This window comes from Photinus pyralis, unplaced genomic scaffold, assembly GCF_008802855.1.
Source record: "Photinus pyralis isolate 1611_PpyrPB1 unplaced genomic scaffold, Ppyr1.3 Ppyr1.4_LG10, whole genome shotgun sequence".
Classification (NCBI taxonomy): domain Eukaryota; kingdom Metazoa; phylum Arthropoda; class Insecta; order Coleoptera; family Lampyridae; genus Photinus; species Photinus pyralis.
The window spans coordinates 11,445,041-11,459,408 of NW_022170250.1; the positions used below are offsets into that span (position 1 = coordinate 11,445,041).

Genomic DNA, 14,368 nt, shown 5'->3' on the forward strand with positions numbered 1-14,368 from the left:
GACTTTGCAAGCTGTGTATATAAGCTTAGAATTTGAATGCATCGTGTAGTTCATCCAACACCAAACAGCAAGTAAGTATCTTTACACTATTAGAATGTGCATTAAAAAAGGTCCATTGAAATCAATTACAATCTATTTCAGAAATGAAATACATCTTCGTTGTCCTCATCGCCTTTGCACTCTACCACTTTGCGATTACGCAAGATCCTTGCGATCCCGGTGACCAAGAGCCTGGATGCGATTGCACTGGAGTAGGTGAGGCTTTTTGGAGTGGAACGCCCGAATCCTGCCAGTTCATGTGCATGAGTGAGGAGACCCTCTTTACTTGCGCAGAAATAGCAGCAGCACCAGCAGCAGCGCCAGTTTAAATACAAAAACAAACGCACTTGTTTTGTTTACTAACAATTATGTCTAGAATAGAAGGTAACCTGAATTATTTCGTTTTTTTGGCCCTTCCTTTATTTCCGAAATTACGGAAATAGTTGACTTGTTTGAAAAATCGCCCAGTCCTAGTTTACTGGACGTCACGTGCCTTTTTGTGTTTTGTCTTCGGATACATCAACTTTTTTTAATATTCACCTTCAGCTCCGTTGGTCGGTTCTCAGGTAGACAATTGACGACCGAAATACTTATGAATGCCTTGTGCCAGAACTTTTTCGGAGACCCTTTTTTACTAATTAAAAGTTAAATCTAACGTAATTGATATTTATGAGGCGTCTCAAAAGGATACAGATACTACTAATAGCATTTCGAAAAACGTTTTCGGAAAGATGTCCTCGGCTGCTACGAAGATCCCTGTAATTTATGATGAAGAATATTCCGAGAAGAGAAGGATGAGGAGGTGCTTATAAATACTTCTAGTTGAACGATTAGGTTTTCAAGCAGCAAAGGAGAAGAAGAAGCATGTGTCTGATAAAGGGACTGTAGAGAAAATCCCAACTGCGGTGGGGTTAGTGAATTGTGATGTGAGCAATTGCATTTTCTGTGAGAAATCGCTCGAAGGCTCAAATTGTTTAAAAGCTCGCTGGAGAAAAAGAACAAGATCGTGATCAGCAAAAAAGGTTGCTTCAAGTGCCTGACAGTAGGACATGCAGCAAGAAATTGTAAGAATTCTGTTAAGTGAGTGAGTCTGTGGTAAGCCACATGTCGTTCTCATGTGTTTGACGTTGCCAATTCATCAAAATAAGATTGAGGAAACTCTGACGGAAACCCATACCCACATCAACAGTACCAAGGCTCATGTATTTGTCCAGACCCTAAAAGTTTGTTTGAACGGACCAGCGGACAGCTACACATAGGTACATTTTTCATGCCCAAGTTACTGCTGAGGAAGAAGTGAGAACAAAAAGTAGTGAATGAGCAAGTAATATAAGAGATATTTTCGAATTTTCAACGGTGGTTGGAAGAAGTTCTTCTGGCGCAAATTAAGGTTCCTTGTTGGATACATTTTTCTCTCCGTGATTCCAACGAGTTGAGTCTGCATGTCTTCAGTGATGGAAGCCAGAACGCATACGCAGCTGTGGTGTTTTTAAGAGGAGAAGATTTCGTTCGATTATTAGCTGCAAAAAGTCGAAATGCTCTTTTGAAGAAAGCAACGATACCCAGACTAGAACTCCTGGCACCTACGATCTCGGTTGTCCAAATCATTTTTGGAATGACTCCACTATGGTTCTGCCGTGGATCAAACGACGAGAGATTTGTTCTCTATCATCGCCTACGGAATGCAATCATGTGACAGGTTCGGAAAAGCCAGCTGATTTACCATTTCTAGGTGTGCTACCCTCCAATTTAATTGAATCTCGCTGGTGGGAGGGACCGAATTGGTTGTACGAGTCTCCAGAAAAATGGCAAATTTCTTCGGAGCAGTGTGATGAGAATGAGGTTAACCGAGGACGGATCGCGAGATGTGCAACTTGCCAAATTGCTCTTTCGATACGTCCTCTATTATCTTCCGATCTAGCCATTGTCTAAATACCGTGTCTCAACGAGTTTTTCATTAGTCAGTTTCTTCATTGTCGTTTCTTTTTACCACGTTGTAATTGCTACATAGCTCTGAAAGATCAGCTAACCACGGTAACTTCGAGGGCACAGGTTCCTCGAAGAATTCTTCTGCAGCTAAAATGTATTCTTCTTGGGTCTGTTATGCCAAGAACATCTAATTCCCATAACTTTTTGATGTCACCATCATCGTAGTGTTGCGAGTCGATGTTGGTTACACAGAATCCATCCTAATTGCAGTTGCAACCAATCAAGAGTTCTATTGGACCACATCCTTTGGTTTCAGTCATTTCAATATTGACTTAAATCCATGTTCTATGTTCAGACGACGAAGATGATCTTGTTTGTCTTGTAGTAATGCCCATGTAACTTTAATCTCGGCATCAGCAGGTTGAGGAACAGTTAGATAGCTTAGCGATTTTCGTACCACAGTCCGGCACAATTTAAACCCAAGACGCTATGTTGTAAAAATTGTAAAGGATAATCGGGCATTAGTCCAAAAACAAGAAATTAATGCAAGGTAACCTTTATTCTAAACAGACTTCACACCAAATCACTAAAATACAGTGTGTACCAGTGGCACACCTCGAAAAACTTGTCTTTGTACCTACTCCGTGGCCTCACATTCGTTGAGATTATCCCCATCCTTGCACCTAAACACACAACCCTCGTCGGTTTGGGTCCAGAATGCTTCACCTTGAGTGCACTCGCATCCGGGCTCTTGACCCGCGGGATCGCAGGCTTCTTGAGCTATCGCATTGTAGAAGAGCGCGAAGGCGATCAAGACAACGAAGATGTATTTCATGTCTGGAGCAGTTGCAAGATCAGAAATGGTTAGATTACGAAAGAAAAAGTACTTACTTGCTTAGTATTGGAAAAGCTTCACAATGCTCACTCTATTCCAATCCTTTGCTTATATACAGACGACGGAATCATTGACTTGCATATAAGCTCATTTAAAAACTTACCTTTTGCACTTTGATTATGTTTAATTAATAAAAACGATGAAAAAGTGCAATTTAGCTTTCATAGAGTGAGCAATTAAGGTATTTTCCTCCATCATCGTTGTCCGTAAATCAAGAAGTATATGTATACTGGAGGTATTTCCATAAAACAAAAACAGAATGAGTTAATTAACGGCAATCATTAGCAATTTTAGTGTTATTTCGGTACAAATCGTAATTAATTATTCACTGTAATGTGCCTTTCAAAAATACAGTTCGCGTAAAATGTCCGGAACCATGACCCATTTTCCTTGAAGATCTGTCAACGAATTTGAATAAGAGAGACCTGGGAATCCGAAACAGCAGAAGAAACAAAAGGGGCAAGGAAAAACGAGATAATCGAGGAAGTCTTGGAATCCAAAGGTCTGAGCCTAGTAAACGAGGAAGGCAATGAGGCGATTCAAAACAAAAAAAAAAGTCGAGGAAACTGTCGGATCCCTGCAGAATATTTTGGTTCTTTTGGCTCCATCATCTTTCTTTACTTAATTGGCATCGTCGAGTTCCTCGGCTTTTAGGATCTCCCTGACCTTAAACTACGGGGCTCCCTTGATATTTTCGGTTACTTTGGGATTCCAAAGGACCTGTTCTGGACTCCTGCTATTATTATTATTATTATTATTGAGAATTTATGCGAACAGACACCCTTCTTTCCTGACAGAGCTGGGCAGTATTCGATTTTGTAAATACTTTTTAGTATTCAAATCCTTTAAAGTATTGAAATACTTTGTAATTAAATACTTTTATGGAAGCAGTATTTGTATTTGTAACTCAAATACTTTCACAAATATTTAGTATTCGAATACTTCGCAAGGTATTTGAATACTTTGAGAAGTATTCGAATACTTCGCATAGTATTTGAATACTTAACCTTCCTTCTTTTACCAAAAATCGACTACTCCAAAATTTCTCGGGAAAACACTTTTTCTTATTAATTTTGGTGCGTAGAATCCAAAACAATTCGTACTTTTTCGATCGGACTTCTCAATCAAAGGTTATAGACTAGAAACCAATTTCGAAAGAAAATTCAAAGGGCTGTAACTTTTGAACCAGTAGCCCAATCTTGGAACTGTTTGAAGTTATGGATTCTGCAGGCCACTTTCTATAAGAAACTTTTTTCCGGTTCGATCTGAGACAATTTTTTTTGCGGGCCTCAAAAAAAGGCAGTGTACAACCTTCCTTTTTTACCAAAGATCGACTGCACCAAAATTTCCCGGGAAAACACTTTTTCTTATTAATTTTTTTGCGTAGAATCAAAAACAATTCGTACTTTTTCGATCACACTTCTCAATCAGAAGTTATAGACTAGAAACCAATTTCGAAAGAAAATTCAAAGTGCTGTAACTTTTGATCTAGTAGCCCAATCTTCAAACTGTTTGAAATTATGGATTTTACGGGCCAAATTGCCAGTATACGCAGATTCGATTACCCAGTAAAGGGTGTTTTTTTAATTCCCTTACCTCTAACACTGATGGTAAAGAATAATTATTGCTCTACTACCCCTAGCACCTCCATGGTAACCTAAAAGAGAAGGTAACCGAATCTTCGATTTACTGAGAGGTATTCCATACACTTCACCTTGTTGCGGAATAACGTAGTATCGTGAGGGGGAAGGGGGGTTTATGAAGTATACGAAGATTCGATTACCCAGTAGAGGACTGTTCTATAAGTAATATAAAATAAAAAGGTATGGAATCCCCCCCCCCCCCCCCAGTGAATCAAAATTCAGTTACCTTTTCGCAAAGGTTACTATGAATGTTCTAGGGGTAGTAGTCATCCTTTACTGGGTAATCGAATTTTCGTATACTGGGGGGTTATTCCATAGGGTTGATTAAAAAGTAACCGAGAAATCTAAACAAGTCCATCACCACCAAGTCAAAAGTGAGAATTTTGAGGAAAGATGAATTGCGGAAGATGAATAGTTAAGGATGGAAAGGGAGGGATCCGACAGTTTCCTCGACTTTTTTTTGTTTTGAATCGCTTCATTGCCTTCCTCGTTTACTAGGCTCAGACCTTTTGATTCTCAGACTTCCTCGATTACCTCGTTTTTCCATGCCCCTTCGGTTTCTTCTGCTTTTTCAGATTCCCAGGTCTCTCTTATTCAAATTCGTTAACGTTCTCTGCTTTAACCAGTTCTTCGACTTGTTTGGATTCTTCAATTTCTTCGATATCATCTTTAGGCGTCTACCTGTATTCTCTCGTTTTTCCGTTGTTTAAGTTTCTACATCGCCTTCGTCTCCAGTGATTCCTTGACTTCGTCCGCTTAGACATTGAAAGATCTTCAAGTAAATGGGCCATGGTTCCGGACATTTTACGCGAACTGTATTTTTAAAAGGCACATTACAGTGAATAATTAATTACGATTTGTACCGAAATAACACTAAAATTGCTAATGATTGCCGTTAATTAACTCATTCTGTTTTTGTTTATGGAAATATCTCCCGTAAGTATACATTATACTTCTTGATTTACGGGCAACGATGATGGAGGAAAATACCTTAATTGCTCACTCTATGAAAGCTAAATTGCACTTTTTCATCGTTTTTATTAATTAAACATAATCAAAGTGCAAAAGGTAAGTTTTTAAATGAGCTTATATGCAAGTCAATGATTCCGTCGTCTGTATATAAGCAAAGGATTGGAATAGAGTGAGCATTGTGAAGCTTTTCCAATACTAAGCAAGTAAGTACTTTTTCTTTCGTAATCTAACCATTTCTGATCTTGCAACTGCTCCAGACATGAAATACATCTTCGTTGTCTTGATCGCCTTCGCGCTCTTCTACAATGCGATAGCTCAAGAAGCCTGCGATCCCGCGGGTCAAGAGCCCGGATGCGAGTGCACTCAAGGTGAAGCATTCTGGACCCAAACCGACGAGGGTTGTGTGTTTAGGTGCAAGGATGGGGATAATCTCAACGAATGTGAGGCCACGGAGTAGGTACCAAGACAAGTTTTTCGAGGTGTGCCACTGGTACACACTGTATTTTAGTGATTTTATGTGAAATCTGTTTAGAATAAAGGTTACCTTGCGTTGATATCTTGTTTTTAGACTAATGCTCGATTTTCCTTTCAACATTTTTACATGCTTCTTGGGTTTAAAGCTCCCAACGGGTCGGGGAAAACAATTGTTTGAACTCTGACTCTGACTCAGTCTGTTCCTTTTGAATCAACCATGGTTTAAGAGGCCTTTACTATTTTAAAGAAAAATAAGTTTCCAAGAAGACCACAACCTAGGGATCCTAAAAAAACCGGAAATCATGAAGCCAAGGAAACCATTGATGCCCAGGGAGCAATTAAGGATGATGAAGTCAAAGAAACCAACAAGCCAAGAGAGCTGAAGGAAACGGACAAGCAAATGAATACGAGGGAGTTGGGAAAAGTCAAAGAGGCCGAGTGGTCTGAAGAAGCCAAACACGCGAAGTGAAAATCGGGCACGTATATGAAGCTTAGGAAACAAAAAAGATTGTCGACATGGACAAAGCTGATGTATCCAAAGAAGCCGGAATCGAGAAAGCTCATGAAACTGATTAATCTTGAGGAATCAAGTAAGCCTAAGGAATTTGAAAAAGATTGAGTATATGAGGAAATGGGGAGGGTGAAGAAGCACAGGAAAATTAAGTACCTAATCGAGAAATTCTGAAAATCAAAGGATTTTAGCATAGCAAAGCGTGGAAGGCAAAGCAGATTAAACAATAGAGGGAGCCAAAGCGGACAAAGAATCTGGGCGTCGATTCCCGAAGATGTGCTTTGTTCACATCGACTGACCTTGATGTGAACGTGAATGTCACTGCATTCTCGAACCTACCACATCGAGCGAAAAGTTGATCGAACGCAACGACTGGTCTAGACTACTCGTTGCGTGAAAGTCATGCGCAGTTCCAGCTANGAAAATCGGGCACGTATATGAAGCTTAGGAAACAAAAAAGATTGTCGACATGGACAAAGCTGATGTATCCAAAGAAGCCGGAATCGAGAAAGCTCATGAAACTGATTAATCTTGAGGAATCAAGTAAGCCTAAGGAATTTGAAAAAGATTGAGTATATGAGGAAATGGGGAGGGTGAAGAAGCACAGGAAAATTAAGTACCTAATCGAGAAATTCTGAAAATCAAAGGATTTTAGCATAGCAAAGCGTGGAAGGCAAAGCAGATTAAACAATAGAGGGAGCCAAAGCGGACAAAGAATCTGGCAAAACGTCAAGGAGATCGAAGACGTCGAATGCCTAAAGGCGAGGAAAGTTCACATGACCGAAAACAGCATAAGGGAGATTGCGAAGGGACAAATTACGAAGACGTCAAGGAAGACGAGAGAGCTGATGAAACGCGTAAAGTAGAATTAAATCCCAAAGGACATACAAAAATACAAAAAAACCAATCGAACATTCGATTACCTTTACGTAAAGTTACCGTGGGAGGTGCTAGTACAGCAATAATTATTATGTTAAAGAAATATATAGATATAACTTTTCATTGAGAAGTCTGATTTCGAAAAAGTACGAATTTTTTGGATTCTACGCCCCAAATTAATAGAAAAATTTGTTTTCCCCGCAAGAAAATTTGGTGTAGTCGGTTTGGTAAAAATGGAAAGGTTGTACACATGCCTTTTTTGGGGCGCAAAGAAAATTGCTCAGATACGACCGGAAAAAATTTTCTTATAGAATGTGTGCCTGTAGAATCCATAATTTCAAACAGTTCCAAGATTGGGCTACTAGTTCAAAAGTTACAGCCCTTTGAATTTTTTTCGAAATTGGTTTCTAGTCTATAACTTTTGATTGAGAAGTCTGATCGAAAAAGTACGAATTGTTTTGGATTCTACGCACCAAAATTAATAAGAAAAAGTGTTTTCCCGAGAAATTTTGGTGCAGTCGATTTTTGGTAAAAAAGGAAGGTTATACACTGCCTTTTTTTGAGGCCGCAAAAAAAAATTGTCTCAGATCGACCCGGAAAAAATTTTCTTATAGAATGTGGCCTGTAGAATCCATAATTTCAAACAGTTCCAAGATTGGGCTACTAGTTCAAAAGTTACAGCCCTTTGAATTTTCTTTCGAAATTGGTTCTAGTCTATAACTTTGTTAAGAAGTCTGATCGAAAAAGTACGAATGTTTCGGATTCTACGCACCCAAATTAATAAGAAAAAGGTGTTTTCCCGAGAAATTGTGGTTGCAGTCATTTTTGGTAAAAAAGGAGGTAATTAACTGCCTTTTTTTGAGCCCCAAAAAAAAATTGTCTCAGATCGACCCGGAAAAAAAATTTTCTTATAGAATGTGGCCTGTAGAATCCATAATTTCAAACAGTTCCAAGATGGGGCTACTAGTTCAAAAGTTACAGCCCTTTGAATTTTTTTCGAAATTGGTTTCTAGTCTATAACTTTTGATTAAGAAGTCTGATCGAAAAAGTACGAATTGTTTCGGATTCTACGCACCAAAATTAATAAGAAAAAGTGTTTTCCCGAGAAATTTGGGTGCAGTCGATTTTTGGTAAAAAAGGGATGTAATAACTGCCTTTTTTTGGGGCCCGCAAAGAAAATTGTCTCAGATCGGCCCGGAAAAAGATTTTTCTTATAGAATGTGGCCTGTAGAATCCATAATTTCAAACAGTTCCAAGATTGGGCTACTAGTTCAAAAGTTACAGCCCTTTGAATTTTCTTTCGAAATTGGTTTCTAGTCTATAACTTTTATTGAGAATGCTGATCGAAAAAGTACGAATTGTTTTGGATTCTACGCACCAAAATTAATAAGAAAAAGTGTTTTCCCGAGAAATTTTGGTGCAGTCGATTTTTGGTAAAAAAGGAAGGTTACACACTGCCTTTTTTTGAGGCCCGAAAAAAAAATTGTCTCAGATCGACCCGGAAAAAAATTTTCTTATAGAATGTGGCCTGTAGAATCCATAATTTCAAACAGTTTCAAGATTGGGCTACTAGTTCAAAAGTTACAGCCCTTTGAATTTTCTTTCGAAATTGGTTTCTAGTCTATAACTTTGATTGAGAAGTCTGATCGAAAAAGTACGAATTGTTTTGGATTCTACGCACCAAAATTAATAAGAAAAAGTGTTTTCCCGAGAAATTTTGGTGCAGTCGATTTTTGGCAAAAAAGGAAGGTTATACAGTATACACTGCCTTTTTTTGAGGCCCCAAAAAAAATTGTCTCAGATCGACCCGGGAAAAAAATTTTCTTATAGAATGTGGCCTGTAGAATCCATAATTTCAAACAGTTCCAAGATTGGGCTACTAGTTCAAAAGTTACAGCCCTTTGAATTTTTTTTCGACATTGGTTTCTAGTCTATAACTTTTGATTGAGAAGTCTAATCGAAAAAGTACGAATTGTTTTGGATTCTACGCACCAAAATTAATAAGAAACAGTGTTTTCCCGAGAAATTTTGGTGCAGTCGATTTTTGGTAAAAAAGGAAGGTTATACACTGCCTTTTTTTGAGCCCCGAAAAGAAAATTGTCTCAGATCGACCCGGAAAAAAATTTTCTTATAGAATGTGGCCTGTAGAATCCATAATTTCAAACAGTTCCAAGATTGGGCTACTAGTTCAAAAGTTACAGCCCTTTGAATTTTTTCTAGTCTATAACTTTTGATTGAGAAGTCTGATCGAAAAAGTACGAATTGATTTGGATTCTACGCACCCAAATTAATAAGAAAAAGTGTTTTCCCGAGAAAATTTGGTGTAGTCGATTTTTGGTAAAAAAGGAAGGTTATACACTGCCTTTTTTTGAGGCCCGCAAAAAAAATTGTCTCAGATCGACCCGGAAAAAAATTTTCTTATAGAATGGGGCCTGTAGAATCCATAATTTCAAACAGTTCCAAGATTGAGCTACTAGTTCAAAAAACACTCCTCAGGAAAGAAAGATTCCATCCACTCTCTGTTCCTTTAAAGTATCGTGAGAGCCTTAAACACTCATTGTTATTGCAGAAGAACGTAGTACCGGGGGGTCTGGAGGGTATGTCTTAGAAGTTTAGAATTATAGACTTGACTACTACCCCTTGAACATCCATAGTAACCTTTGCAAGAGAGCAGGAAATCTTCAGATTCCCCCCCTTTCCAGCACGCTTTATTCATCTTCAGTGCGACTTTCCCTGATGGCCTTATATGACACCTTTGACTTTGAGGTGTTTATATTTCTCGGTTACTTTTTAATCAACTCTCTCGAATCTCTGAATTCTGCAGAATATTTTCGTGCTGCGGCTCCATCATCTGTCTTTACAGGTTTCTTTACTAAATTGGGACTGTCGGGTTCATCGGATCGGATCGGATACTTATTTTTCTTAAAAATAGGAAAGGCCTCAAAAACCATGGTTGTTTCAAAAGGAACAGACTCAGTCAAAGTCAGAGTTCAAGCAATTTTTTTCCACGACCCGTTGGGAGCTTTGAACACAAGAGCTTGGTTATTATGTAAGAATTTTGAAAGGATAAGCGGGCATTAGTCCAAAAATAAGAGATCAATGTAAGGTACCCTTTATTCTAAACAGACTTCACACCAAATCACTAAAATACACCAGCAGCACACCTTGAAAAACTTGTCTTAGCACCTACGCCGTGGTATCCCCACATTCGTGGAGATTATCTCCGTCCTTGCATCTAAACTCGCAACCAGCGTCGGTTTCGGTCCAGAAGGGTTCACCTCGACTGCACTCGCATCCGGGTCCTTGACTACCGGGATCACAAGATTCTTGAGCTATCGCATTGTGGAAGAGTGCGAAGGCGATCAAGATAACGATGATGTATTTCATGTCTGGAGCAATTGCAAGATCAGAAATGGTTTGATTACGAAATACAAAAAATACTTACTTGCTTAGTATTGGAGACACTTCACAGTGCTGACCCTATTCCAATCCCTTTTTTATATACAGACGGCGGAAACCTTGACTTGCATGTAAGCTCATTAAAAAACTTCACCTTTTTGTAAATTTTAATTATGCTTAATTAGTAAAAATGGTGAGCAAGTGCTACTTAGCCTTTATAGACTGAGCAATTAAGGTATTTTCCTACATCCTTTATTGTCCGTAAATCAACAACTACACTTACTGGAGAAATTTCCATAAAGCCTTAAAGACAGCAGTTAGTTACTCACTGTAATGCCGAGGAGGCATGGAAAAACAAGGTAATCTAGGATGGTCTGCGCCTCGAAAAACGAGGAAGGCAATGAAACGCCAAAGGCCTCAAAACAAAACAAAAAATTGAGGAAGTCAAAGGATGTGACGAAATCGAAAATACTGTAGTGATCAGAGTAGCCGAAGAAAGCAAAAAAGTCAAAAGGGTGAAGACGGCGAAAGAGAGAGCAAGAAACCTTCCCTTCCCACGCTTTACTATCCATCTTCCGTTTTTCATCTTTCCTCAAAATTCTTCAGTGTGTTTTTCCCTTGTCTGATCTGCAACTTTTAACTTTGAGGAGTTCAGATTTCTCGGTGTACGAAGATTCGATTACCCAGAATTACCTCAGGTCACTCTACATTACTGCTTTACTACCCCTAGCACCCCTGTGTCAACCTTTGCGAAAAGGAAATAAAAAATCTTCGTTTTACTGGGAGAAGGGGTACTAGGAATACCCCCAGGCCCCCTGGGGCTAGGTTCTTTCCCAATAACAATGAGCGATCAGGGCGCTCATGATAGTTTGTAGGAATGAACAGTGGAATCTTTCTTTCCCGAAGAGTATTCCATACTCTACACTCTACGGGACCGCTGTTTTAAGTGCGATGCTATTTCGGGAGCCCCCCCCCCGGTATACGAAGATTCCATTACCTAGTAAAGAATGACGATATTACTGCGCTACTGCCCCAAGACCCCCATGGTAACCTTTGCGGAAAGGTAACCAAACCGGTGCTAGGATGAGCCTTCAAGGCTCTCATGATAGTTTGTGAGAATTTTTTGTTTCTGAGGACCATTCCGCACCGTACGGGGCCTCTGTTATACGGCGATGCTCTTTTATTTACCAAGTAAAGGATGACTCGATATTATGGCTCTACTACCCCTAGCACCTCTATGGTAACTTTTGCGAAAAGGTAATTGCTGTTTTTTGACGTCTTTGGTTTCTTCGTCGTTTTCCCGCTTCTGCGTTTTCTTCGTTTGGCTATTGGACATTTTCGGGTTCTTCGCGTTTCATCAGCTTTCCGGTCTTCATCGACAACTTCGGATCTCTCGCTCCTCAAACTTCGCATCTCTCTTATGAAGCTTTGGTCATGTCGAGTTCTTCACTTTTCTAGGGCTTCCGACATCTTCCATTTCTTTGGCTCCATGTCAATCACCAGTGTCTTTGTCCGCTTTCGCTTCCTCCTCTTCTTAAGCTATTGTGGGTACCTTAATTTATTAAGCTTCTTTGCCTTCCATCCACGCTTTCCTATGTCCAAGGCTCCCTCGATTTTTTGTGCTTCTTCGACTACTCCATTTCCTCATCTTTTCAATCTTTGACTTGTCACTTTTGGATTATTTATCTTTATGGGCTTTCCCGATTCCGGTTTTTTTTAGTGCATCTTATCCGTTTCCTAAGCTTCTTACACGTGCCCTATTTTCACTTCGGATGCTTTCTTGGCTTTTTGGTTTTTTTGGCTCCATCTTGGACTCTTGATTTGCGGTTCGAAGAACGCATTCGGTAAATTTAGGATCCTAAAAGTTATCAATTTCTTCGCTTACTCTGCGCTTCCTTTGCTTGTTTTCATTTCAGAGCGGTTTTCGTCTCATTGTCGCCTTCTTGCAGCTTTTTGAACACTTTCAGATTTTTTCATCTTCCTCGATTACCTTGTTTTTCTACGCCTTCTTCATTTTCTTTGGGTAGAACGTGAATTCCAAGGAACGGAGAACGGAGGTGGTGCTGAAAAACAGAGTTCCCGGAGAAGCCAACATATTCAATAGAAAACTGACGACGCCAATGACGCTGGAAATTCCAAAGAAAGCGAGGATCTCCCACGTAGATGGACGAGAAAAGCTTGGAGCAGAAGCAGACGGAGAAGCCGCAAAAGCGAAACCTACAAATCCGAAAAAAAACCATAAACGAAATAGGGTTAATATATTGACATATATACATAGTGAACAATTATTTCTGGTACACTGAATATATCTTCAAAACATGCTTTTAAGGAAACTTTTTATGGTACCCAAGTCTGCTACCAATTTACGTATTTTAAATTATAAACATCCTGGCTTCTTAGAACCCTTAGATCGATTTTGGTGACCACTACAGCTATTCTAAAATCTCCTTAAAACATTTTTTGCTCTAACCAGTTCTTTTCCTTTTACTATTGCTTTTCTGTATTCCTCGCTTTTGCTCAGTCATCTCGGGTTTCTTCGCCATGGTCACCTTTTTTGGATTCTTCAAATAGCTGATAGCATAAAGAAGCCTCAAGGAAAATGCCATGGTCCCAGACATATGACGTGCTTTGTATTTTATTTTTGAAAGGTACATTGCTGTGACTAATTGTTTACCATTTGTACGAAAATAACAATAACATTGTTAATTCTGTTTATGTTTTATGCAAATTTCTCCAGTGAGTGTAGTGGTTGATTTACGGGTAATAAATCATGCAGGAAAATATCTTAATTGGTCAGTCTATGACGGCCAAATGTATCTTAGTCATCCTTTTTTTTAAATTAAAAAACACCAATTAAAGTGCGAAATTCACAAAAGGGGAAGTTTTTAAATGAGCTCACACGCAAGTCAAGGCTTCGGTCGTCTGTATATAAGCAAAGGATAGGAACAGAGTCAACATTGTGAAGCTTTTCCAGTACCAAAGCAAGTAAGTATTTTTTAATTCGTAATTAAATCGCATTTCTGATTTTGCCTCTGCTCCAGATATGAAATACATCTTCGTTGTCTTGATCACCTTCGCGCTCTTCTACAATGCGATAGCTCAAGACCCTTGCGATCCCGGTAGTCAAGAACCCGGATGCGAGTGCAGTCGAGGTGAACCCTTCTGGACCGAAACCGACGCCGGTTGCGAGTTTAGGTGCAAGGACGGAGATAATCTCCACGAATGTGGGGATACCACGGAGTAGGTGCTACGACCAATTTTTCGAAGCGCGCCACTGGTATATACAGATTTGATGTGAAGTCTGTTCTGAATAAAGGTTACCCTGCATTGACTTCTGATTTTTGACCGAGTTTCCTTCAAAAATCATACAATTTTTGTAAAATAATCAGGCGTTTTGAGTTTACAATTCTTATAAAAAAATCTTCGTGGTTGTTTTGAACTCTGACTACAGAGAATCGGTTCTTTTCGAAACAACCATGGAGAAATCTGAGACAATATCAAAATTCAAGAAATAAGCAACTTTTATAATTGTAAGCGATAAGCTTGATTTTAGAGGCCATCGATAATCCTTTTATATCCCCAAACTTGCCGACTCCATCTACGTGGAATTCTATAAACTAAATCTTT

General features: G+C 39.2%; 5 long non-coding RNA genes across 5 annotated transcripts; 3 read left to right on the plus strand and 2 right to left on the minus strand.

Annotated features, from left to right (window-relative positions):
* On the plus strand, positions 1–433 carry LOC116162207. Its single transcript, XR_004143513.1, has 2 exons — positions 1–71; positions 142–433. It is a non-coding gene; the product is annotated as an uncharacterized LOC116162207 (long non-coding RNA).
* A 2,075-nt stretch (positions 434–2,508) lies between these two features.
* On the minus strand, positions 2,509–2,968 carry LOC116161930. Its single transcript, XR_004143452.1, has 2 exons — positions 2,860–2,968; positions 2,509–2,805 (listed from the first exon to the last, which is right to left on the minus strand). It is a non-coding gene; the product is annotated as an uncharacterized LOC116161930 (long non-coding RNA).
* A 2,604-nt stretch (positions 2,969–5,572) lies between these two features.
* Positions 5,573–6,032, plus strand: LOC116161928. Its single transcript, XR_004143451.1, has 2 exons — positions 5,573–5,681; positions 5,736–6,032. It is a non-coding gene; the product is annotated as an uncharacterized LOC116161928 (long non-coding RNA).
* Positions 6,033–10,438: 4,406 nt separating this feature from the next.
* Positions 10,439–10,913, minus strand: LOC116161927. The gene is made up of 2 exons (XR_004143450.1): positions 10,788–10,913; positions 10,439–10,731 (listed from the first exon to the last, which is right to left on the minus strand). It is a non-coding gene; the product is annotated as an uncharacterized LOC116161927 (long non-coding RNA).
* A 2,704-nt stretch (positions 10,914–13,617) lies between these two features.
* LOC116162093 lies at positions 13,618–14,072 on the plus strand. The gene is made up of 2 exons (XR_004143484.1): positions 13,618–13,726; positions 13,783–14,072. It is a non-coding gene; the product is annotated as an uncharacterized LOC116162093 (long non-coding RNA).
* The last annotated feature ends 296 nt before the right edge of the window (positions 14,073–14,368 follow it).